The sequence below is a fragment of the Antechinus flavipes genome, chromosome 1 (assembly GCF_016432865.1).
Source record: "Antechinus flavipes isolate AdamAnt ecotype Samford, QLD, Australia chromosome 1, AdamAnt_v2, whole genome shotgun sequence".
Lineage (NCBI taxonomy): Eukaryota > Metazoa > Chordata > Mammalia > Dasyuromorphia > Dasyuridae > Antechinus > Antechinus flavipes.
In genome coordinates, this window is record NC_067398.1 from 315,404,535 (window position 1) to 315,432,299 (window position 27,765).

Sequence of the window (27,765 nt, forward strand, 5' to 3'; positions counted from 1 at the left end):
CTCTTTCCACATTATCTCATTTGCCACTCATAGCAATGATGTCAGATTACCTCCACTTTTTGTTGTTGTTTAGTCATGTATAATTTTGGGGGGTTGGGATTTTCTCAGCAAAGATACTGGACAGGTTTGCCATTTTACAGGTGAGGAAACTAAGGCAAACCTAGTAAAATGCCTAGCCCAATGTCACGCAGCTATTGCATCTCTGAAGTCAGATTTCAATTGAAGAATATGAGTCTTCCTGACTCTAGACCCAGTACTCTATCTACTGAATCACATATCTGCTTTACTTCACAGATGAGCAAGCAGGTTAAATGAAGTAAACTGATCTAGTAGGGTATAGTAGTAAGTGTGTTGGATTAAGAATCATAGGAACTAAATTCAAAATCCCAATTTCTACCATTTACTCTCTGTGTGACTTTAGACAAGTAAATCCATCTCCCCATCCTCAGTTTCCTTATTTTTAAGATGAGGAGTTCTATCAGGTCCCTTCTAGGACAGTTAGTGGTGCAGTGGTTAGAGCATCTGGACTGAAGTTAGGAAGCTTTCTCTTCCTGAGTTCAAATCCAGCTTCAGACACTTACTAGCTATGTGACCCTGGGAAAGCTATTTAACCCTATTTGTCTCAGTTTCCTCGTCTGAAAGATGAACTGAAAAAGGAAATGGTAAATCATTTCAGTATCTTGGGGTCGCAAAAAGTCAGATCAGGCTACTAATGGTAACAGTAGCCTGACCCCAAAGTGTGTGGGATCAACTAAGTGGAAGGTGGGAAGATGAGTAGATTTCCCACTCTCCCCATGAAACCTGTCTTCAACACAACCACATTCACCCTTATCCCCCACAATATCTCCATGATAGCCTCCTCTATTATTCAAACTCCTAGCCTTTCTTCCTCTTTACTACTTTTCAATCCCACAGGGAAGTTTTCATATAAAAATAGTCAGTATATTCTTTACTCTCACTTGCCCAGAAGTAGGCAAACTATGTCTCTCCCTCAGGATTCCAAGAGTGCCCAAAAGAGTTTGAGTGTCTCTTCTCCAATGCTAGTAACCAAAACCTTTATAAGTTGTCTTCCTCCTGCAGTTAATCAAAAGTCCCTTTCATTTCTCTACTTTCCTCTTTACAATTTTGATATATCATGAGTCAGCATAAAAAATTAATGGGAATTGGAAGAAGTTTTGCATTAGCCACAGATGACACATGAAGTTCAGCGAACAACATAGAGCCTATGACCAAATACTTAATCTTACAATATTGAAATTTTGCAATAAGGGACTCCAAACATCCCATAAAAGAAAAAACTCAGACTTCTCTGGCATGAAGAGAAGGCCAAAAAAGTTTACGAGGAGTTTCCAGAATGGTGGGGGACAGGAGGGTAATGGTTGTGGCACTCTGATCCCCACAATGTGGAAGGGTTGAAATAATGAGCACCCCAGCTATATTTGACATGTATCCTCAATTAATTCTTACAAAGGGATATTTAGTTTGAAGCTGTAGCAATGGCAAAAGTGCAAACATTTCCCCTACTACCTGGAGGTTGGGGGTATGGAATATATTCTCCTCTATACTACATCAATATTGGGGGACAATAGATTTACTCAACAACTTCCCATCAAATTCAGTGATTACCCTGTACTACTAGAAAAATCTGTCACTCTGTCCATAAGCAGTTCCTCCCTATGACAGAGGTAGGGGTACAGAGAGGACATAAGTCCAGCTTTTTGTCGAGCAGTGACCAATAAGTAGGAGTCCCACTCTCCCTTTCGGGTTGGGTAGAACAGAGTGAGTCACATAGGATTAGCAATTCTGGAAGGTCATCTCCATCATAGACCTCTTTACATGATCTTTCACCCAAAAAAATTTCTATCAACCAGGTTCACAGCCTTGGTGCCATCTGCCCCTTCTCTCTCTCCCTCACCAAAGATAGCCATTCAGATGCCAAATCTAATTATTTATACCCACATAATACCTCTCAGGTAGCCCAGTCATCTTAAATCAGGTGAAAACCCTTCTATGGTAATAGCCTCCTAATTGGTCTCCCAACTTCCATTCTCTCCCTTCCACAACCAATCAATCTTCAAAAAATTCCAGTTGCCCAGCTGATTTTCCCTAAGCACAGGTCTGATCATATCACTCCATAAATTCCAGTGGCTCCATAATGACTCTATGATCAGATGCTTCTTTAGCTCATCCTTTTTTGATGTACATTTTTCTGTATATTTTATAGTATATTTGTTAGTATAGTAGCATATCTATATTATAAATAACTAGAATATACACATATGTGTGGGTGTATATATGTGTATATAGATAGATTACCTCTGTTTCACTTCAATTCATATGTCAAGATCATCACTTATGATGTCATTGGCCCTCTTTGATGAAAACAAAAGATCACCAAAAATAAATATCTATACACATATTTATATATTTATATAAATATAAAAAACACATACCCACTATATATATGTGTGTGTATATTATGTATGTATGTATATATTAGGATTGCAGCAAATAAGTCTAGAGTTAGGAAGATCTGAGTTCAAATATAGCCTCAGATATTTCCTAGCTATGCAACCCTGGGCAGATCATCTAACTTCTACCTGCCTCAGTTTCCTCATCTAAAAATGGGGATAATAAATAGCTCTTACCTCCCAGGATTGTTGTGAAGAATAAGATATCTATAAGACATTTTGCAAACCTTGAAGAACTATGTAAATGCTTATTATTATTAATTGTGTGCTTAAACTGTAATAATGAGTTATGTGATTAAAAGTCTGGAGACCTCTGTACTAGATCATCGCTTTCAGAATGTTAGAGTGGGAAGGGACTTTGGAGATAATTTAACCTGATCCTTCAATTTTATTTTATAGATGACTTAACAAAGATCTAGAAGTCTGAAAACCCAAGTAGTACAAGCAGAGCTGTAATCCAGATCCACTTCCTACTGAGTTTCCTCATCTGTAAAATGTGTTGACTCTGATGATCTCTGAAGTCCTTTCCCATTAGTATGAGAGCATCCATCATAGGATGTAATTCAGACAAGGTACATTAGTGTCTCATAGAGTCATTAGCTTCCATTTATCTAGTTCTAGTTTTTAATGTGTGATTTTCTTCAGTTAGCTTTTGTATCTCTTTTTTCATTTGATTAATTCTACTTTTCAAGGTGTTTACTTCAGTAGATTTTTTTTTTTTTTGCATTTTGCCTGTTGTGTTTTTTGAGGAAGTGATTTCTTCAATGGATTATTTTTTTGCACATGACCAATTGTATTTTTAAAGGAATAACTATTTTCTTCAATCAATTTTTTCTTCCTTTTCCAAGCTGTTGATTCTGTTTTGCATATTTCTCATTTCTTTTCTCATTTTTTCTTCTACCTCTCTTATTTGCCTCTTAAAATCTTTTATCAGGACTTCCAAGAAGCCTCTTTGGGCTTGAGACCAGTTCATATCACTCTTTGATGTTTCCTCTGTAGATATTTTGTCCTCATCTGAGTTGGTGTTTTGATCTTCCCTATCACCATAGTATTTTTCTATATTTAAGGTTCTTTTCTATTTCTTACTCATTTTCTTTCTTTCTCTTTTTTTATTTCCTTTTTTCTGCCTTTTATAGTTGAGCTCTGCTCCTGGGATACTCAGAATACTATCCCAAGTTTCCTGTGCAGTTCTGAGCCCTGCCTCTGAGCACAGAGGCCCCTTGTGTTTGGTGTCTTGTTCATAATAGAGGGTAGCCCTACCTGCTCTCTTTCAGAAACAGCCTGGTTTCCTAAAATTTATCTTCTGGATTGGGACTGGAGGCTGCAGCACTGCTCTGCTTCACTACTGAGCCAGGATCGATGGTCTCTATTGCTGATCTGATGTGATTAAGATCCTCTCACTGGCTTTCCCAGACACCTTCTGAGCTGGGCTGAACAGTTCTTGCACTCCAGTGAAACTGACCTTTCTTAAAGTCCTTCCAAACTATCTTGAACTGTATTCATTCCATCAGACTCTATTCAGGGGCTTGGTTTATGTGTTTTTTGAGGAAAATTGGGAGAGCTTGAGTAGCTTCCTGACTTCACCCCACCATCTTGGCTCTCCCCTCATAAGACTCATTTTTAAAACTTACAAAGGAACTCAAAGATTCAGATATCCCTAAGATATTTTAATTAGGTACTCAGTTCTGTTAAATTAGAGTTTTGTTCCTAAGAGGAGAGACCACACTTAAAAACTGACAACCAGAAAGATTTAAGAAAAAAAATTGTTTAGTCATTTTTCAGTCATATCAGACTCTTTGTGATCCCATTTTGGGTTTTTGTGGTAGAGATACTGAAAAAGTTTTCTGTTTCCTTCTCCAGATTATTTTACAGATGAGGAAACTGAGGCAAAAAGTGACTTTCCCCAGAGTCACACAGTTAGGATCTAAGGCCAGATTTGAACTCAGCAGGCTTGGTACTCTTTCCACTGATCCACTTTGCTGAACCCAGAAAAAGATTAACCTTCACCTAAGAAAGTTGGATTTAGGGCTCAAATAATGGTAAATATCTAACAGAAAAGGGGAAGGTCATATTGCTTTGATATTTGATTAAGCCCTTTATTGTAATAGCCTCCTGGTCCAAACGGTGGGCAGAGACCACATAGAAAAGGAAAACATGTCTGTTCTCAACATTCCTATTTTAAACCTACTTTCACCCTTACATTTCTTTGTTTTTGATTGGATAGGCCAATTACTCCTATGCTTGATGATGTGATTCTCCTACTCTATCAACTTCTGTGATTTCCTATTGCCTTTAAAATAAAACAAAAATAAAATAAAAATTAGTTTTTTAAATCCCTTTATAATCTGACCCCAAACTATCTTTCTAGCCTCACTAGATATTACTCTCCCTCACCCATTACTCAGATCCAGACAAACTGTTCTCTTTGTCCTCATTCATTTCCTATAGATAAGGGGGGGAAAAGATATCAGAAAACACTTCCTTGTCTTCTTTACAGAGGTAAAGTACTATAGAAACTTTGAAGAAAACCAACCCCTTATTTTATAACCAAACCTCTCAGAAATGCATTTCTATTAATGTATAAACAATTCTTCTTAGAGAGAAATCGATTGAGAAGTTCCTCCAGCTAAATCAGAAAAGTCTCCCTGCTCAATTTCAAAAACAGATTTTCTAGCAAGCTCCAAAAAAAAAAAAAAAAAAAAATTCCACGATAATATAAAGCAAAGGCTCGAAGTTTAAATTTAAGGGTTTTTGAATTACTAAACAAAGAAATCAATATTAATCTTGGCCCAGATCCTGATAAAAGTTTCTTCTGAAAACCAGCAGTTCCCTATAATGACTTCCTCTTTAAGTCTAATCAAGGCTAAACAAAAGGGACAACTCTTTAGATTCTGTTAACTAAAAAACATCCTCATTCTTAGTTTGGTCCACAATAAATTTGGCACTCCTACTCTCAGCTCGGTCCTCTATTAATCTGGCTGGCTGCTGGTTCTGTCTAGGGGAATTAAGATCACTTTCCAAATTTGAACAAGGTGAACTGATTCAAGGGAGGCTGATTAAATCTTTTTCTATTCCAGGAAGAACTAGTCAAAGGAAGCATAACACTTCATTCTAGGACATTGTTATAAAACTAATTTTTAATTTCTATGACACAATTGGAGTTTTAGTATATTTGGGAAAGTATGCTTCTGTATATGTATACTTATACATTGTGAAAAACTATATATACTACTGAATTTCAATGAACTGCTTTTTTTCATCTTTCTTTTTTATTCATTTTTACAAGGGACAACTTTAAGGTATAAAGAAAGTATAATAGGTATTAACTCTACAAACAAATGACCAAAGAGTCACAGAGGTTATGCAATCACTGTTGACTCTGAAAATAGCAAAATATTACCAAAAAGCTCACACAGGTAATCACAACCATAGTTAACTCTGAAAAATAAAATAAAACCAAATAATTAAAAGTGGTCATGAGCAAAAACCTTTCTTTATTCCATTGGAGGAGGGAAACTAGACATATGACCCAATTTAGTATAGGCAAATCTCAATACATATACTAGTGGCTACACAGTGAGCTGTAGTGCTGATAATGAGGGGTAACAGCAACAATGAGACAAGTTTGATATAACAGGGATTTATGCAGGTGTTTGTCCAATATTAGGCACCAGCTGGTGCTGATCTGAAATAATTCTGGGATTTTTCTGTGGCTAAATTTATCCAGAGGGTAAGCACAAAGAATTGTTGTTATTCCAAACTCAGGGCACAGTTTGCATGCTGAGTCTTAGTTCTGGAAAACAGGTTGTCTCCTAAAAGTAAAAAAAAAAAAAAAAAGGGGGGGGGGAGTAAAAAAAGAGGGAGTGGGTTTGGCATGGGGATCCTGACATTTAACCCTTCTGGCCAAAGGAAGGGGGTTTAAGAGAATGCTTCAGCTTTTGGCCAATAAAGGAGAGGCAAATGTTAGCCAAGATGCTATGAGAGGCCAATTGGACCAAAACAAGTTGAGTTGAAGACAACTGTGAGCTTAGGTTGGTGAGCTTAATGATTAAGGTGATAAATCTAACAACTTATTAGCCTCTCCCCCTTAGCAATGATGGAATGTTATTTATATCCCAGATCAGTTCTTAAGGGGACCTTTCAGGGAAATGTGTCCCTAGGAAATTAGGACCTTAGTGGCTAGACACATAGAAAAGGGAAGAAGGAAAAAAACTAGGACAGTGTACTCAATCCTTGTCCAGAATCTTTGGAAAGTTACCTTATTTGGATGTCAGATGTTTCTGAGCCTATAATAGATGAACCTTAAAGTCCCCAAAGGGTTCTGCTATTCACCCCAGATTGGGGGCTTTCTTTAGATAATTTAGGAATCCATACCCACAAATCTGGCAGCTATGGAAGTAGTCAAAATGACCTGATAGGGGCCTTTAAAAACAAAGATTGATTGATCAATACAAGGCCAATTTCCAGATAAGAAATATGCGTTGCTTGATATGTGCAATTGTGTTTTCAGATGAAGAAATGAAAGCCATTTACATGAAAAAATTCTCTAAATCACTCGTGATTAGAGAAATGCAAATTAGTACAACACTAAGCTACTACTTCATACCTCTCAGATTGGCTAAGATGAGAAGAAAAGATAATGATTAATATTGGAGGACATGTGGGAAAATTGGGACATTAATGTATTGTTGGTGGAATTGTAAAATGATCCAACCATTCTGGAGAGCAATCTAGACCTATGCCCAAAAGGCCATAAAACTGTGCATACTCTTTGATCCAACAGTGTCTCTACTGGGTCCCAAAGAAATTATAAAAGAGGGAAAAGGACCCATATACACGAAGCTATTTGTAGATGTTCTTTTTGTAGTGTCAAGGAATTGGAAATTGAGTGGATGCCCATCAGTAGAGGAAAGACTGAATAAATTAAGGTATATGATTATTATGGAATATTGTTTTTCTGTAACAAATAATGAGCAGGCTGGTTTCAGGAAAACCTGGGAAGATTCACATAAACTGATGCTGAGTGAAGTGAACAGAACCAAGAGAATACTGTACACAGTAACAGCGAAATTATGTGATGATCAACTGTGATGTACTTAACTCTTCTCAGTAACATAGTGATTCAAGACAATTCCAATAGATTTGGAATGGAAAATGCCATTTCCATCCAGAGAGAGAACTATGGAGATTGAATATGAACCGAACCATAGTATTTTCGTGACTTTTTTTGTTTGTTGCTTGCTTTTTCCCTTTTGGCCTAATTTTTCTTGTATAATATGACAAATATGGAAATATGTTTAAGTAATCCATATCAGACTGTACATGTAACCTATACCAGATTGCTTGCTGTTTTGCAGGTGGGAGGAGGGGTAATAAGGAAGGGAAGAAGAAAAATTTGGAACACAAAGTCTTATAAAAGAGAATGTTGAAAACTATCTTTATGTGTATTTGGAAAAAATAAAATACTTTTGAGGGGGGGAAGAGATGTACAATCGTGAAAAAACTCCTTGCATCAATCTTTGGATCTGAGTTTCTAGTAAATTCTTGGTTTAAGGGTTTCTAAGTAGCACAAAGAGATGGTCCAGTTTCTTAGCCATGCAGGGCTAGGTTCAAACAATACAAAGTTATATGAAAACAAAAGATATGAATAAAAAATTAAAGTGAATAATTGTAACAGAGAAAAATTATGTAAAGTCTGAGATTTTGTCTTGGGATATCAGACCTTCAGCTTTAAGGAGGTAGTCAATATTTTTAGAATTATATATTAAACTTTCTTAATACCAGTACTTGTAGACTAAAACTTTGAACAACACTTGTTTTTCCAGACTAAATGATATGACAAATTCTGGGTTGTGTGACATTGAGTAAGTCACATAACCTCTTCACATCTAGACAATATATCACAGAGAATGTATCAACTTGTGTTAGTACAGGGATTTCTTCATGGAAAAATTGAAGATATATCAATGAAATTGCAAGGCCAGTATCCAAAATCCTCTAAGTTTCAGTTAGACTGGACTTCAAAGCCTATCTAGTCCCTATAATCCATCTAAGTTCCCAATTTGGCTTTTGCTTGAAGGCCTCCAATGAAAGGAAACTCACTTCCTATTGAAGAAGTTCATTCTGGCTTAGAATAGCTCTAATTATTAGATATTCTTTCCTCATATTACTCCCTGAATCTCTCAGCCAACACTTCTCATTCTGCCCAAAAGAACAAATTTAATGTGTTTACATGACAACTCTTTTATCAGACTTTTATCATATTTCTCTTCCCACCCCCACCAATATATCCTACCCCAAGTTTTATCTTCTATAGGCTAAAAACTCTCAGTTCAATCCTTCAGTGGAATCCCCCCCCATATGGCAAGATCTTCAGTTCACTCACTATTATGTTTGCTTTCTTTTGTTTGCTTTGCCTTTTTCAGCAGCCAAGAGATAGTCCAAAACCAATCTATTGTCCATTGCGTCACATGTCAGGGAATCCAATGATACCCCCAAGTTTTTGAAGTCCTGCAAAAGTCTTTTTATGTGTTGGAGAATCCAATGATTCCAGCAGATTTTGAAGTCCTGTAACAGTCTTATCATTAATAGTTTATCTATTAATCTATTTGGTAATTACTTATTAACTATAAGTAGCCACTTAATAAATGTCCTTTGAGTAATAATTTAATTTATTTATATCCTTCCTAAAATGAGAAAGCCAACAATGAATACAGTACTTCAGATGTGATCTGATCAGAACAGCATATGGGACAACTATTACCTCAAGTATGCTGGACATTCCATCTCTCTCAATGCAGCAAAGGTAAGCATTACAATAGACAAGCATGTAAACATTACAAGAAACAAAGTATGGTTCCAAATTGCTCCCCAGAATAATTGGATCAGATCACAACTTCAATAATAGTAAATTAATGTCCCAATTTTACCACATCCTATCCAACATTCATCTTTTTTCCTTTTCTAACAATTAAGACATCATAATAATTTTGGAGAAAGCAGTTTCAGTTAAATGATAAGTGAGAAGCCAGATTGCAAAGAGTTGAGAAGGAATCAAGACAAGTACAGGTATAGACAGATTTTTCTACGAGTTTGAAAGATTTATGTATAACTGCAATTAGCATGATGATAATATCTAAAAAGAATTTTGATTTTGTTGAAGGGATGGAGATCTGGCCATGTTTATAGGGAAGAAGGGGTGAAAATTAGAGAAAACAGATTGTAGAGGCATTCTGCTGGAAATGACAGAAAATTCTGGGATTAACAGCATGTACAAGACAAGGTTGACCCTGACAGGAAACAGCTTCCTTTGTTTCTCTATAGAGACTAAAAGCAAGGCAACCAACAGAAATTTATTATTTGCTTACATGTATGTTGTTGTCCCCAAAATAAGAATAGGAGTAGAAATGAAGATTGCAAGTCCACATACATACTTTCCTTGAGAAAGAAGGGAGAAGAATATGATATTAGGACATGATAAAAAATTGTTTCTGGGTCTTCGTTAGTTGGCAAGTTTGAATGGAATAAACCTAAAAAGAAAAGAGATATTAATATTTTAGTTAAGACCAAGTAATGGAAGAGTCTACAAGAATCAATAAAGAGCAAAAGTCTGCCTGTGACCCCTAGAGAATTAATATATTGAAAGGCAAATTATAGGAACCATGACACCTTATATACAGAATGTCTCATTTAGTCTACAGTGTCTCTATCAAACTAGAATTACCCAATTCCAGGTGTTTCGGTCCTTTGTCTTTTTGAAGGAGGATATTTTATATACATCAATAATACATTTTACATTGTATATGTAGCTACATATGTCTTACATACAAGAAGCAAAAATGTTACCAAGGAGATGTATATTAGGAAAAGAAGGTAGGATGGTCATGAAGAGAGAATGGCAAACACCAAATGAACAGTCTGAGTAGTACACTGGAACTCTCAAGACTGTAAATCAATCAGGAAACATTTATTAAGTGTCTACAGTGTGCCAAGCATTGTGCTAAGCCTTAGAGAATTAAAAAAAAGAAATAAAAATAGACCCTGCCCTCAAAGAGTTTACATTCTAAAAAGGAAGATTCTTATAAGTAGAGTACCCGCTTTTAATGTGGAATTATGGAAGAATTTAAACCATAGTTTCATAGAACAAAAAAGCATCGAAAGGCTATGATGAATATCAGTGAGTGAAGGAACATCCACACTGATGCAGGGGTCCTCAAACTATGAGGACTATGGGAGCAAACTATGGCCTGCGGGCCAGATGCGGCAGCTGAGGACGATTATCCCTCTCACCCAGGGCTATGGAGTTTCTTTATTTAAAGGCCCACAAAACAAAGTTTTTGTTTTTATTATAATCCGGCCCTCCAACAGTCTGAGGGACAGTGAACTGGCCCCCTATTTAAAAAGTGTACCCCTGAGAGTAACAAGGTATATATAGATAGATTTTTAAAAGACTTAAGAACTCTGTTCAATGTAATGACCAACTATATGATTCCAACATGATGATGAAGTCTGTTAACTATTACTATACAAACAGGTGGGAAACTCAAGATGAAAATTGAGATACACATTTTAGGATTTGATGCATGTATGGATTTGTTTTAAATTCCTATATTTGTTGATTATAAAGAATATAATCAGAGAGTAATGAATTTGGGAGGGAGAGAGGGGAACTATGAGTGTAATGCCTAATAATAATAATAACAATAAGTAAAAGAAAAAAGAGGATCATTGTATTATTTTCAATTTTTTTTTCAACTAACCAAAACATATGTGGAACATACCATGAATTTGCATGTCATTCTGAAACAGAGGTAATGCTTATCTCTGGAATATTCCTGTTTTTTATATATGTGCTTTCAAAGCAAGTATTATTGTAAGTTTGTTTTTGTTTTTTCTTTAATACAGAGGAAGATATCTTGCATGCAGATGGAGAGTAAGACAATCAGGAGGACAGTTTTGAAACCAACATGTTGAATTCCATAGACAAATTCTGAAAGATAAGAACTCTGATCAGTGCAATGGCTAATCATGATTCTCAATAACATAGCATGTTATTTATCTTCTGGCAGAGAGATGATGGACCTAAGGTGAAGACTGAGACATATATCTTCGAATATGGTCAATATGGGAATTTGCTTTGCTTGACTTTGCATATTTGTTAGATTTTTTTCTTTTTTTTCCTCCTCAGTGAGATCAAAGGAATGGGAAAAGGTGAAAGGGGGATAAAATAAATGTTTGCTAACATTTAAAATAAATTTAAAATAAAAGAAATGTTTCATTTCTTAAACTCAAAAAAATTTAATTTATTATATACTTTTTAAAATATAAAATATGCATAATAGATATTCATGATTTCATGAAAAAAATCTCTTTATATTGTTCTTCTTATAAGGAAATAATCATGATAATTGATATTTATCAAGTTCAAAACAGCAAAAAAGGGAAATTTTATTTTTAAAAAACCCAAATGCATGTAGATGAAAAAAGGCTACATGAGGATTTGCTTTTCAGATATGGAATGTTCCCTCATCAATGAAACTCCCAATTTAGAAATGAGATTAGTTCTAAGAGAACCATTTCCTGGAAAGAATAATGTTAGGATTTATTTGTGAACAGCTTCTCCTTTATATCTATTCATGGTGTGCCATTAAAAAGCTTCCTGTTTCTCAAGTTGTCCTTCCTAATAAAGACACTTCTGTCTTTTTGTTGAGGCTTTGTGTGAGTGGGCTAAGCTAGCAGATGTTCAACTATTAATACATACCTTCCTGTTTTCCCTGAACTCCCCTGGACTTTCTCCAGTTTTACCTTTTTCCTACTGGACCTGAGACAATATGGTGATCACATTTTCTGGAAAATGCCTTTACAAAGGGTCTTATCTATGAGAAAAGATTAGTCTTAACTATTATATTAACATCTCTTCATCTACAGGAACCAATTCATGATTCATTCCCACTCCACCAATTACCCCCCCGCCAAAAAAAGGAATTAAAGGAAAAGAGTTTTCAACTTGTCAACAGGTCTTAAATAAGCATCCTTACTGTGGTTACATTATAGGCCTTCAGAAACAGAAAACAAATTATGGAATGTTTCCCCTTTTAAGAAAGATCTTTGTTCCAATCTCAAGATGCCTTTCATCTAGCCATATTTTCCTAGTCAAAATGAAGTCAGCTCAACAGTCTGGGTCTGTTCAAGTTTTAGCAAAATAGCCATTCAAGCATGAGAAAGGCTTAAGTCACTTTGTTTAGCTTAGATAAATTCTATCAACACCATCTTTAATAATTCCTTTGAAGGCCATTTCTCAAGAGACTTCAGAAAATGTTATGTTTCCTTATAAATCCTTACCATGTGGGTACCAAAAAAAAATTCATTAGTAGTCTTAGTTTAAAAAATGGAGATATCTCAGCTCAATCTTGACTGATGCTCAGCAATTCTTAGGCCATTCTTTCACATAATCATTCCCAAAGTCTTTAAATCTCTTCTTTTAATTAACATTCTCTACTTCCACTCACCCTTACTATATAAATGTGTATTTGTGCGTTTATACACATGTATGTAAAATACTTATATGAATATGTGTATCATGTATGTTTGTATGTGGCATGTATTTATGTATATATAACATGTGTGTTATGACATATAACATGTATATATAACTATGCATTGTGTGTATATATAAAACATGTGTGACATGTATATTTGTGTATAATGTACATGTATAACATTATAAATAATATATTTGTATATATCTATATATAATGTTTTCTATATATAACATGTATAGATCTAATTTTATTTCAATATAATGAAGGCAACTAAATATCACAGTGAATAGAAAGCTGGACATGAAATCAAGAGGACCTAAATTCAAATCCGACCTCTGGGAGGGAGGGGGTAGCCCTGGGCAAGTTATTTAATTTCTATCTGCCTCAATTTCCTAACTGTAAAATGGGGATAATAAAAGCACCCACCCCAAAAGTTTGTTGTGAGGATCAAATGAGATATCTGTAAAGCAATTAGCAACAATGTCTAGTGCTTAGTAGGTGCTTAATCAATGTTGTGTCCCTTCCCTCTGACCATAAATAGTTTTCTTTGTAATCCTTGTATTTTATTTTATGAATTTAAAAATATTGTTCTGAGATGGGATCATAGGCTTCATCAGATTGCCAGAGAGATCCATGATGTAAAAAAGGTTTAATACCCCTGTACTATTCTAGTCATGAATAGAAGCTCTTTTACTTTTCACAGTTTGGAGTTCATTTGGGTAACTTTGAGAGGTCTATAGGGAGAAGTCAGATGGTAAAGAGTTAAGTAGAATGCAAGTGAAAAGGAGGTGAAAGCAGGGGCCAGAATATGATCCTTTTGAGAAATTTGGAGCAGGGGACAAGACTTGTGAATAGAGTGAAGGGGTTTTGAGATTGTTGGTAGGTTTTTTGCTTGATTATGAGAGGGGGAGTTGTTTTTGTTTCTAAAAAAGGAAAACTATGAGCATATTTTTACACAAAAAGAAAAAAGAGATGAAATAAAGAAAACAGAGGGAGACAGAGAGTGGTGGAGAGGAAGAAGTAATGAAGAAGCTAGTGTCTTGAAAGGGAAATAGACATGATGGTACAAAGGACAGTGTAACTATGGGCAGAGTTGTACAGGGAGAAGTGATGACTGGTCTCCTCAAATCTCCTCTTGTGGCTCTGCCAAATTAGAGGGGGCAGAATTGGGGAGCCCTTAGGAAGGGATCCCCATCTTACTATTTAGCATAGACCAGCAGAGAAGCTCAAAGCACAAAGATACTTGTCAATAGACATCCACATCTTGTGAAAAGTTAAAGGTGACTCAATCCAAGGTCTCTTAACCTCTTTCCATTCCACACAAAATTCTATCTATACTCACTGTCTCCCTGATTCTTCCTTTGTTAGAAAGAAAATTGGTCTTATTGTAGTGCTTCTACTTTTTCCAGGACCAGTTTCATCAGATATCTTTTTATTCTGTTCTGTCTTCAATCACTCCCTCTCTTTTTCCACAGAGGACTAAATGGTGATCTGAGATGAATATTTGATATAGAAAGTTCCAGAGTTAGTGCTGCCTACTAATAAAAAGCACTTTCTGCAACCACAGCAATTCTAACAGAAGAGGACCCCATCTATTAGCCAGATATGTGGTCTTTGAATTGCTTTCCAAATAGTACAGATCTGACATGAATGTAAAATATCTGTTCATCAATCCCTAAGTCTGTTAGGAATCTTTCCTACTTCCCAAGGGAGTATAAAAGAAGTGATGGTTATTATCTCAGGTTTTAAGTATTTGTCAATGTGATCATATTAGTCTTTTGTAATTTAACTGTTTCCTTTGGTGTAGAGGAAATAAGTAGCTGTCTCATGACTAATATACTATTTTGTACTTTGAGTAACTTTTCTAGAAGAGAACCTGTTAATGGTTTTCAGAGAGACTCTAGATTTGAACCAAACAAGCTTTTCTTAAGATATTTTCTCCAAGAATATTTTTATCACTAAATGTTTACATGAATAAAATAGAAAAAAGAAATTGATGAATTGGGCATGCAATTAAAAAAGATAGAAAATTACAAATAAAAAATTCCCAATTAAATAACAAATTAGAAATTCTGAAAATCAAAGGAGAGATTAATAAAACTGAAAATAAAAACTATTGAATTAACAAATAAAACTAACAGTTGGTTTAATGAAAAAAAAACAACAAAATAGATAAATTTTTGGTTAATTTAATTAGAAAAAAGAAAAGAATAAAACCATATTACCAAACTCAAAATTGAAAAGGTTGAATTTGCCACCAATGGAGGAGAAATTAAAACAATAATTAGGAGCTATTTTGTTCAACTGTATGTCAACAAATCTGTCAATCTAATTAAAATGAATGAATATTTACAAAAATATAAATTGCCCAGATCAACAGAAGAGGAAATAAAATACTCAACCCTATTTCAGAAAAAGAAGTTTGAACAAGCTATTAATGAATTCCCTGAGGAAAAAAATCACAGGTAAAAGGATTATAAACAAACAATGAACTCTCTAAGAAAAAAATCTCAGGTAAAAGATTTTAGGATGGGTGCATTATAAGCCAGAGAATAAACAAGGAAAAAGTTTTATTGATTAGAGAAATGCAAATTAAAACAATCTTGAAATATCATTTTATATCTACCAGAATAGTTAAAATTATTGAAGGGGAAAGTGACGAATGTTGGAGAGGTTGTGGAAAAATTGGGACACTAATTCATTGTTGATGGAATTGTGACCTAATCCAACCATTCCAGAGAACAATTCAAAATTATGGTCAAAAAGTTAATAAACAGCTGAATTCTTCTTTCAGTGCTTCCCAGAGCCTCAACTCCCACATCTGTTAAATGAGGAGATTGAATTAAATGGCCTCTATTCCTATAATCTTATGGTTCCCATTGTCTATGATTTGTATAGATTTATTGTTGCTCCTGAAATGGCATCTTTTCCCCAAAGCAAAGTATTTGTGGAGTAGTGAACTGATCCAACCATTCTGGAGAACAATTTGGAGCTATCCAAAGGATTATAAAACTGTATATTAAGAGGAAAAGGAAAAAGACCTAATTGTACAAGAGCATTTGTGACAGTTCTTTTTGTGATAGCAAAAAATTAGAAATTAATGGATATCAATCAATTGACTGCATATTTACAATCTTTATCAAATTAGTTGCCTTCTCAAGGAGAGAGATATGGAGGGAGGGAGGAGTGAATTGGAAACTCAAAAAATTTTAAGGCAATTTTTAAAAAATCTTTTCTTTACATAATGGAGAAAAATAAAAACAAACAACATCTATGCTAAAAAAAAAAAAAAAAAGTAAAAAAACAAAGCTAACTGATCTCCAGCTTTCTGATAACACTGAGGTTTAGGGAAGAAGAGCTTTAGAAAAATATGAGTGTGTGTGTGTGTGTGTGTGTGTGTGTGTGTGTGTGTGTAAACAGATATGTAGTAAGCTAACTGGCACAGTGAGTAGAGAACAGAACCTTGAATCAGGAAAGCCTGAGTTCAAATGCAACTTTAAATACTTTCTACTAATTGATGCTGAGCAAATCACTTAACCTCTCTGCCTCAGTATTTTTTTAACTGTAAAATGGGGGTAATAATAGCACTTACTTCACACAATTGTGGTAAAACTCCTAGAAGAATGACTGTTGCACATTAGACTCTTAAAAAAAAATGCTTGTTTCCTCCCTTTTTCCAGTTCTACATATCAGGAACTATTTAGTAGATACTTCAATTCATAGATCCAGATCTAGAAGAAGTCATTTAGTTCAACCCTTACAAATGAAAAAAACTGAGACTCTGCAAGTATCTTGCCCAAGATTACAGAGGGCTTAAGAAGCAAAAGCTGAGAATTCAACTGTTTCTAATACTTAAGATTTTTTTAGTGTAATATAAAGATATATGCAAAATGGAGATAATACCTAGAAAACACTATAAAAAATCAATAACTATTATCTTGGTAAAGATAGAGAAACCCATCAACCTTTTAGGAGAACTAATAGTAATTATAACCACATTCTCCTGATCTAATTTCTCACTCATCCTCCTAGGTATCAATACAGTAATCACTGCCCTCTATTCACTCTCCACATACTAATTACCTCCCAAGGAGGTAAATTTACCTACCATATGTACCCTATCAAACCAACATTCAGCCAAGAACATATGCTAATAGCACTGAGACTACATACTCTAAATTTCAGGATGATAATTCCCAAATGAGAAAACATAATTCTGCAATCTATGGTCCAAGGTGGCTGCCATTGAGAAGTCTTAACTTTCTCCAGATTACTCAGCTAATGTGTGTCACAAATAGGCCTTGAACTTAAATCTCATAAGTATGTCTCTAAATTTGCCTATCTGCTGTATCACCTCTCCTATCTCAATAAAAATTCAATAATCTCATCTCCAGGAAGCATACAAGATGATTTTTTTCCAGCAATGGTGGGAAGCAGGTTCAGCCAATATGTTCATCCAACTCTGACTAAATCTACAAATGGAAATTACTACCTGATCATTTTATTTAGTGAATATTCTTCCTGGTTAAAATCCACACTCAGCAGCTAATACATTTGCCAAATTCTTTTTTCACCAATGGCATTCCTACCCTATCAGATTCAAGAGAAAAAAAGCAAGTTAGTTGTTTATCTCCACTTACCAAATATATTTTGCTTCTTCCAATCTCAACTAATCTAGAAAACAAATTTGAGAGTTTCCTTGAAAATGTTTATCTTTTCTTCACTTCTCTCTAAATTATTAGATTCATTGTCCCTAAAAGGAGGAATTTTTACATGTTACTCAACATGTAAAAGGTGTTTTTAAACATGTTTAAAACAGCTTTGAAAATTTGATTGAATAGAGTAGACCATTGCAGTACTAGATTTTATTCATAACTGTATCAAATCCAACTCTTGATTTTATAGATGAGGAAACTGAGGACTATAAAAGGGATTTCAAGGGGCACTTAGATAAGACAATGCATAGAACTCTGATCTTAGAGTCAGGAAGAACTGAATTCAAATTCTTCCTCAAATACTTATTTGTTGTGTGATCAAGGGCACTTGCTCTCCAAGATTCCTTTACCCCATCTATAAAATGGTATCTGATTTTTTGTGAACCCATTTGTATTTTTTAGTATCAATATTGAACTGGTTTGACATTTCCTTCTCCAGCTCATTTTATAGATGAGGAATTGAGGCAAATAAGATTAAATGATTTGTCTATAATCATACAGCCAGTAAATTTCTGAGGTCAAATTTGAACTCAGGAAGATGAGTTCTTGACTATAGTCCCAGAACTCTATGTACTTTGGCCCCACTTAACTGTCTTAATATGGATGAAAATAACATCAGATCTGAATACTATTTCAACTCCAGAAAGAAAAATGGAGAATTCTGAGTGCAGATTGAAGCATTTTTTTTCCATTTTCTCTTCCTTCAAAAGTTTTTTGGGTTTTTTTGTTGTTGTTGTTTGTTGTTGTTATTTTCTTTGGCATCATGGCTAGTATCAAAATATGTTTTACATGACTTTCCATGTATAATTTATACCATATTGCTTACCTTCTCAAACTTGGAGTGGGGGAAATGAGAGAGAATTTGTAATTCAAATTTTTAAATGAATGCTAAAAATCTTTTTAAAATATAATTGAGAAATATTTAATGAAAAAATGTTTAAAAGAAAGAAAAGGAAAAAAAGAAAATAACATCAGTGTTGTTGGGAGGATTCAACCTGATAATATATGGAGTTCTTTGCACACTTTAAAGCTCTGTATAAATGTTAACTATATGCTATTATTATCTGTTTCAAAATCACACAGTTGGGATGAGAAACTAGGTCTCCAGACTTCCAGATCTTTATATAAACAATAATAATGATGATCGTTATTATAATAATAACAAGAATATTATTTATATAACACCTGAAATGTGCCAGGCATTATGATAAATGCCTCACAAATATTATCTCATTTGATTCTTACAACAACCCTGGGAAATGCAGTACTATGTGTAAAAATCATAACTTGTTCTGATCTTCCTGACCAAGCCCTGCTTCTAGTCAGAGTATTAAATTTATAAATAGCTAGTACAACAAGGTAAGAGCAGAAAAGAAGCTTGTGAAAGGGAACCATTCCCAAGATCAAAGAAGCAGAATGTACAAAATGTATCACATATTATCCAAAACTTGCATCCTGATAGTATTGTCTGAATCAAAAGAAACTCTCTAGGCAATGCTGTTAGGGGCTAGAAGGCTTAAATTTCCACATAGAGTAAAACCAGTAGAAAATTAAAAGGTATTGATAATTTTGAGAGAATGTGAACTTAACTTTAAAGTTTTATCAATAACTTTGAGATGAGATGGATAAGTTAATGAACTAACCCCAAGGAGCCACAGATAGCCTATTCCTCCCAAAACCTTATAAAAATAAAACCTCAAACTACTGAGGTCCCCTTACCCACCCAACCTTCTCCATTGGGTCTCTGCTGCCTAACATTCCCATCTAGTTACATGACTGACAATCAGTGCTTCTCCTCCTCCCCACCCTCTTCCTCATGCTGCCTTTCCTTCCCTTACCATTTCATCATCTTCATGCCAAAGGTCTATAGATCCTTTCAGCACTTGTCTCTGTTGGGTTCTTTATCTCCATCATTTCTGTGATCAATTAAAGTGTGATTACCATCCCATTTTCTGCTGTCAACTATGGTCTTTTCCATTGAGTATCCAAAGAACTGGGTGTGCCTGCCCCCTTTTCATAATTTCATTAATTACCACTTCATTCTATTATTATTCCCATTTCATAGTTGAGGAAACTAAGACAGACAGAGGCTAAGTAACTTACATACTCATCTATCTGACTCCAGGACCAGCAATTTATTAACTGCACCATCTACTAGATTGGCTAATTATTGCATTTTGCAACCAGAATAATAAACATTACTTTAACTTGTATGCTTCTTTTTAAAATATATATATATATATATAATTCATACCTTTCATTTTTACTTCCCTTAATTCCTTGTAACTTGCAGTGGCCAGACTCTACCTGGATTATCATAGTAAATATTTGAGTAGGAATATTTTGTTTATTATAGAATTTGTAAGCTTGACTTCAGGCACAATGTCTAGAACATAGTAGACATTTAATAAATATTTGTTGATTGATTGAATGAAAACATATATATTCTCAAAGATTTTGTCTTTTGCATTTGAAAGAAGAGCAATTTCAGGATTCAGGATTGATAGAGCAAAAAGATCTAGAGTCATCAAGGCCTGGACATGATTTCAGTTGGGAATTATTACTATCTTGGTTAATTCAATCCTGTATAAATCTCTTAATCTTTTTTTAAAAAGTTAATAATAGCTTTTAATTTTCAAAATACATGTAAAGATAGTTTTCAGCATTCACTCTTGTAAAACCCTGTGTTCCAAGTTTTTTTCCCTTCCTTTCCCTTCCCCAGACAGCAAGCAATTCAATATTTGTTAAACATGCACAATTCTTTTGCACATATTTCCACATTTATCATGCTGCACAAGAAAAATCTGATCAAAAAGGAAAAAAAACTTGAAAAAGAAAGCAAGCAAACAACAATAAATAAGGTGCAAATACTATGTTGGGATCCATATTCAGTGCCCTTGGTCTTCTTTTTGGATGAAGATAGCTCTCTCCATTACAAGTCCAATGGAATTGGCCTGAATCACCTTGTTGTTGAAAAGAGCCACGTCCATCAGACTTGATCATCCCATAATTTTGTTGCCATTGTGCACAATGTTCCCTTGGTTCTATTCACTTCACTTAGTATCATTTCATGTAAGTCTCTCCAGGCCTCTCTGAAATCATCCTGATGATCATTTCTTGTAGCACAATAATATTCCATAACATATATTTACCCCATTCTCCAACTGATGGGCATCCACTCAGTTTCCAGTGTCTTGCCACTACAAAAAGGACTGCTATAAACATCTATGTACTTTGGCCCCACTTAACTGTCTTAATATGGATGAAAATAACATCAGATCTGAATACTATTTCAACTCCAGAAAGAAAAATGGAGAATTCTGAGTGCAGATTGAAGCATTTTTTTTCCATTTTCTCTTCCTTCAAAAGTTTTTTGGGTTTTTTTGTTGTTGTTGTTTGTTGTTGTTATTTTCTTTGGCATCATGGCTAGTATCAAAATATGTTTTACATGACTTTCCATGTATAATTTATACCATATTGCTTACCTTCTCAAACTTGGAGTGGGGGAAATGAGAGAGAATTTGTAATTCAAATTTTTAAATGAATGCTAAAAATCTTTTTAAAATATAATTGAGAAATATTTAATGAAAAAATGTTTAAAAGAAAGAAAAGGAAAAAAAGAAAATAACATCAGTGTTGTTGGGAGGATTCAACCTGATAATATATGGAGTTCTTTGCACACTTTAAAGCTCTGTATAAATGTTAACTATATGCTATTATTATCTGTTTCAAAATCACACAGTTGGGATGAGAAACTAGGTCTCCAGACTTCCAGATCTTTATATAAACAATAATAATGATGATCGTTATTATAATAATAACAAGAATATTATTTATATAACACCTGAAATGTGCCAGGCATTATGATAAATGCCTCACAAATATTATCTCATTTGATTCTTACAACAACCCTGGGAAATGCAGTACTATGTGTAAAAATCATAACTTGTTCTGATCTTCCTGACCAAGCCCTGCTTCTAGTCAGAGTATTAAATTTATAAATAGCTAGTACAACAAGGTAAGAGCAGAAAAGAAGCTTGTGAAAGGGAACCATTCCCAAGATCAAAGAAGCAGAATGTACAAAATGTATCACATATTATCCAAAACTTGCATCCTGATAGTATTGTCTGAATCAAAAGAAACTCTCTAGGCAATGCTGTTAGGGGCTAGAAGGCTTAAATTTCCACATAGAGTAAAACCAGTAGAAAATTAAAAGGTATTGATAATTTTGAGAGAATGTGAACTTAACTTTAAAGTTTTATCAATAACTTTGAGATGAGATGGATAATTAATGAACTAACCCCAAGGAGCCACAGATAGCCTATTCCTCCCAAAACCTTATAAAAATAAAACCTCAAACTACTGAGGTCCCCTTACCCACCCAACCTTCTCCATTGGGTCTCTGCTGCCTAACATTCCCATCTAGTTACATGACTGACAATCAGTGCTTCTCCTCCTCCCCACCCTCTTCCTCATGCTGCCTTTCCTTCCCTTACCATTTCATCATCTTCATGCCAAAGGTCTATAGATCCTTTCAGCACTTGTCTCTGTTGGGTTCTTTATCTCCATCATTTCTGTGATCAATTAAAGTGTGATTACCATCCCATTTTCTGCTGTCAACTATGGTCTTTTCCATTGAGTATCCAAAGAACTGGGTGTGCCTGCCCCCTTTTCATAATTTCATTAATTACCACTTCATTCTATTATTATTCCCATTTCATAGTTGAGGAAACTAAGACAGACAGAGGCTAAGTAACTTACATACTCATCTATCTGACTCCAGGCCCAGCAATTTATTAACTGCACCATCTACTAGATTGGCTAATTATTGCATTTTGCAACCAGAATAATAAACATTACTTTAACTTGTATGCTTCTTTTTAAAATATATATATATAATTCATACCTTTCATTTTTACTTCCCTTAATTCCTTGTAACTTGCAGTGGCCAGACTCTACCTGGATTATCATAGTAAATATTTGAGTAGGAATATTTTGTTTATTATAGAATTTGTAAGCTTGACTTCAGGCACAATGTCTAGAACATAGTAGACATTTAATAAATATTTGCTGATTGATTGAATGAAAACATATATATTCTCAAAGATTTTGTCTTTTGCATTTGAAAGAAGAGCAATTTCAGGATTCAGGATTGATAGAGCAAAAAGATCTAGAGTCATCAAGGCCTGGACATGATTTCAGTTGGGAATTATTACTATCTTGGTTAATTCAATCCTGTATAAATCTCTTAATCTTTTTTTAAAAAGTTAATAATAGCTTTTAATTTTCAAAATACATGTAAAGATAGTTTTCAGCATTCACTCTTGTAAAACCCTGTGTTCCAAGTTTTTTTCCCTTCCTTTCCCTTCCCCAGACAGCAAGCAATTCAATATTTGTTAAACATGCACAATTCTTTTGCACATATTTCCACATTTATCATGCTGCACAAGAAAAATCTGATCAAAAAGGAAAAAAACTTGAAAAAGAAAGCAAGCAAACAACAATAAATAAGGTGCAAATACTATGTTGGGATCCATATTCAGTGCCCTTGGTCTTCTTTTTGGATGAAGATAGCTCTCTCCATTACAAGTCCAATGGAATTGGCCTGAATCACCTTGTTGTTGAAAAGAGCCACGTCCATCAGACTTGATCATCCCATAATTTTGTTGCCATTGTGCACAATGTTCCCTTGGTTCTATTCACTTCACTTAGTATCATTTCATGTAAGTCTCTCCAGGCCTCTCTGAAATCATCCTGATGATCATTTCTTGTAGCACAATAATATTCCATAACATATATTTACCCCATTCTCCAACTGATGGGCATCCACTCAGTTTCCAGTGTCTTGCCACTACAAAAAGGACTGCTATAAACATCTTTGCACATGTGGGCCCTTTTCCTTTTTATGATCTCTTTAGGATAAAGATCCAGTAGAGAATCTCTTACTCTTTTTGAGCTTCTTATTCCTCATCTATAAAGTGGATATAATAATACCACCTACTTCTTTGACTGGCTGTCAAGTGAGATAACATGTGTAAAGTAATTTTAGCAAATTTTTTTTTGCTTTTTTGCTGAGGCAATTGGGGTTAAGTGACTTGCCCAGGATCATACAGTTAGGAAGTGTTAAGTGTCTGAGGTCATTTTTTTTTTCATATCTTTTTTTTTTATTTTGAAAAAAATGTTCTGAATTTTTCCCTCCCTCCACCCCCTCCCCCAGATGGCAAGCAGTCTTATACATGTTAAATATGTCACAGTATATCCTAGATACAATATATATGTGCAGAACCAAACAGTTCTCTTATTGCACAGGAAGAACTGGATTCAAAAGGTAAAAATAACCCGGGAAGAAAAACAAAAATGCAAACCGTTTACATTCATTTCCCTGTGTACTTTCTTTGGGTGTAGCTGCTTCTGTCCATCCTTGATCAATTGAAACTGAGTTAGATCTTCTCTTTGTTGAAGAAATCCACTTCTGTCAAAATATATCTGAGGTCATATTTGAACTCAGGTCCTCCTGACTTCAGGGCTGGTGCTCTATCCATTTCGCCACCCAGCTGCCCCTATTTTTTTGCAAATCTTAAAGCATTTTATTAATATTAGCTATTTTTATTGAGAGTATTCAATGAGATTATGTATAAAGTGTTTTGAGAATACTGGAATCACTATTATTATAGTGTAAAAACTAGAATTAAATCTTAATTAGGAACCCTACAGGTTTTGCCTTATCAGAGGGTCATCGCCCTATGGTCTATCTTCATGAAGCCTAAAAGAATAATGAATCACTGCCTTCTTCTCTCCTTGATTCTCAGGAGCCCAGGGCTGCGTCCTATTAGAGACACGGGTTAAGAAAATACAATATTAATACTATTTAATGATGCTGTCAGGATTCCGTTTTTCTAAGGTCTGCCTCTTGACATCCAGGTGAAAAGAAAAAGAACATGGGAAGGTGAAGAAAGTCATTTTTGCAAAGATTTAAAGTTGTACATGATTCCTTTTTAACATGAAACAGATGCGTCTTCGTTGATTAAAATTAAAAGTTCCTGAAAACTCCAAGCTCTGATTGGAACCCACAGGCAATGTCAAATTGGAAACAGAACAGAGGGCACTTATAGATCCAAATGAAGACAAATGAGAGGACTGTTGGGAAAAATTGTCCAGTGTCGCCTGTAACCAGGTGAGACAGAGGCAGTATTTATAATCTATTAGACGCCCTTAACCTAACCTCCTTTACTCAAAATGCAGAAGGCGGCCAGCCCTTAGAAGCGTGTTCTAAATATATCATTCACGTGGGATTCAGGTAATGAAGCCAAAGGAAATGTGGCCGAAATTCCAAACAAGATTAAAACTGAACTGGATATTGGGATGTATTTCCATCACCCACAAAGCTTGAGTACACATAATCGTACAGTAAGTTCTAAAACAAGAATTCTCCTAATCCCTTAAAGACAATCCTTGTTTATGTGTCCCCAAAATCATTTCTGGAAAGTTGCTGGTAGATTAGTTGGCTGGGGGTATATTTGTTGATTTTGAGAAGGGACAGCAAACTGACCTGTAGGATTCCAAAGGTCAGATATCAGGTTCCTTCCTGACTAGGAGAGAAGAGAGCAGTTTGCTCTATTCCCAGACTACAGGGAGGAATTTGTTAACAGCCCCTGCTTCCTCAACAATGTACTACTAAGAGAGAAAGTTGCAGAGTTTGGTCCCACTTGACCTCTGCTCAGCAAGCCTAGAAGAATCCCTTTTACAGAGCAGACTATATTATGCTTGGGTCTGCTTTAAAGGGAGAATTATTACTATCTTGGTTAATTCAATCCTGTATAAATCTCTTAATCTTTTTTTAAAAAGTTAATAATAGCTTTTAATTTTCAAAATACATGTAAAGATAGTTTTCAGCATTCACTCTTGTAAAACCCTGTGTTCCAAGTTTTTTTCCCTTCCTTTCCCTTCCCCAGACAGCAAGCAATTCAATATTTGTTAAACATGCACAATTCTTTTGCACATATTTCCACATTTATCATGCTGCACAAGAAAAATCTGATCAAAAAGGAAAAAAAACTTGAAAAAGAAAGCAAGCAAACAACAATAAATAAGGTGCAAATACTATGTTGGGATCCATATTCAGTGCCCTTGGTCTTCTTTTTGGATGAAGATAGCTCTCTCCATTACAAGTCCAATGGAATTGGCCTGAATCACCTTGTTGTTGAAAAGAGCCACGTCCATCAGACTTGATCATCCCATAATTTTGTTGCCATTGTGCACAATGTTCCCTTGGTTCTATTCACTTCACTTAGTATCATTTCATGTAAGTCTCTCCAGGCCTCTCTGAAATCATCCTGATGATCATTTCTTGTAGCACAATAATATTCCATAACATATATTTACCCCATTCTCCAACTGATGGGCATCCACTCAGTTTCCAGTGTCTTGCCACTACAAAAAGGACTGCTATAAACATCTTTGCACATGTGGGCCCTTTTCCTTTTTTATGATCTCTTTAGGATAAAGATCCAGTAGAGAATCTCTTACTCTTTTTGAGCTTCTTATTCCTCATCTATAAAGTGGATATAATAATACCACCTACTTCTTTGACTGGCTGTCAAATGAGATAACATGTGTAAAGTAATTTTAGCAAATTTTTTTTTGCTTTTTTGCTGAGGCAATTGGGGTTAAGTGACTTGCCCAGGATCATACAGTTAGGAAGTGTTAAGTGTCTGAGGTCATTTTTTTTTCATATCTTTTTTTTTTATTTTGAAAAAAATGTTCTGAATTTTTCCCTCCCTCCACCCCCTCCCCCAGATGGCAAGCAGTCTTATACATGTTAAATATGTCACAGTATATCCTAGATACAATATATATGTGCAGAACCAAACAGTTCTCTTATTGCACAGGAAGAACTGGATTCAAAAGGTAAAAAGAACATGGGAAGGTGAAGAAAGTCATTTTTGCAAAGATTTAAAGTTGTACATGATTCCTTTTTAACATGAAACAGATGCGTCTTCGTTGATTAAAATTAAAAGTTCCTGAAAACTCCAAGCTCTGATTGGAACCCACAGGCAATGTCAAATTGGAAACAGAACAGAGGGCACTTATAGATCCAAATGAAGACAAATGAGAGGACTGTTGGGAAAAATTGTCCAGTGTCGCCTGTAACCAGGTGAGACAGAGGCAGTATTTATAATCTATTAGACGCCCTTAACCTAACCTCCTTTACTCAAAATGCAGAAGGCGGCCAGCCCTTAGAAGCGTGTTCTAAATATATCATTCACGTGGGATTCAGGTAATGAAGCCAAAGGAAATGTGGCCGAAATTCCAAACAAGATTAAAACTGAACTGGATATTGGGATGTATTTCCATCACCCACAAAGCTTGAGTACACATAATCGTACAGTAAGTTCTAAAACAAGAATTCTCCTAATCCCTTAAAGACAATCCTTGTTTATGTGTCCCCAAAATCATTTCTGGAAAGTTGCTGGTAGATTAGTTGGCTGGGGGTATATTTGTTGATTTTGAGAAGGGACAGCAAACTGACCTGTAGGATTCCAAAGGTCAGATATCAGGTTCCTTCCTGACTAGGAGAGAAGAGAGCAGTTTGCTCTATTCCCAGACTACAGGGAGGAATTTGTTAACAGCCCCTGCTTCCTCAACAATGTACTACTAAGAGAGAAAGTTGCAGAGTTTGGTCCCACTTGACCTCTGCTCAGCAAGCCTAGAAGAATCCCTTTTACAGAGCAGACTATATTATGCTTGGGTCTGCTTTAAAGGGAGAATTATTACTATCTTGAGGAAAGAACAACCTATCCAAGCAGGCAGATAGATTTTTGTCTGTTTACAGAGGGCAGATTTCATGCTGGATATGCAGGGGAGTCAGCATTTCTGGGAGCTTTTGTGCATAGAGGAGTTGGGGAAATGGAGAGACATTGGCTTTCCAGATCATGGGAATAAAAAAACTAATTGAAAACAATATTAAGAAGGTTAAAGATATATCTTCCATATGGAACTGATCTATTTGAATGCAACTCAATTCCACAAACATTTATT

The 27,765-nt window shown here is 35.0% G+C and overlaps 2 long non-coding RNA genes across 2 annotated transcripts in view; both read right to left on the reverse strand.

Moving 5' to 3' along the window:
- Positions 1 to 5,935: 5,935 nt before the first annotated feature.
- Positions 5,936 to 9,249, reverse strand: LOC127555808 (uncharacterized). The gene is made up of 2 exons (XR_007952297.1): positions 8,857 to 9,249; positions 5,936 to 6,283 (listed from the first exon to the last, which is right to left on the reverse strand). It is a non-coding gene; the product is annotated as an uncharacterized LOC127555808 (long non-coding RNA).
- Positions 9,250 to 9,849: 600 nt separating this feature from the next.
- Positions 9,850 to 27,765, reverse strand: part of LOC127555846 (uncharacterized) — a 32,154-nt gene continuing 14,238 nt past the window's right edge. The window contains exons 2-3 of the long non-coding RNA XR_007952303.1: positions 11,252 to 11,460; positions 9,850 to 10,000 (exon numbers count right to left, since the gene is read on the reverse strand). This is a non-coding gene — a long non-coding RNA (uncharacterized LOC127555846). The remainder of the gene's footprint in view (positions 10,001 to 11,251; positions 11,461 to 27,765) is intronic.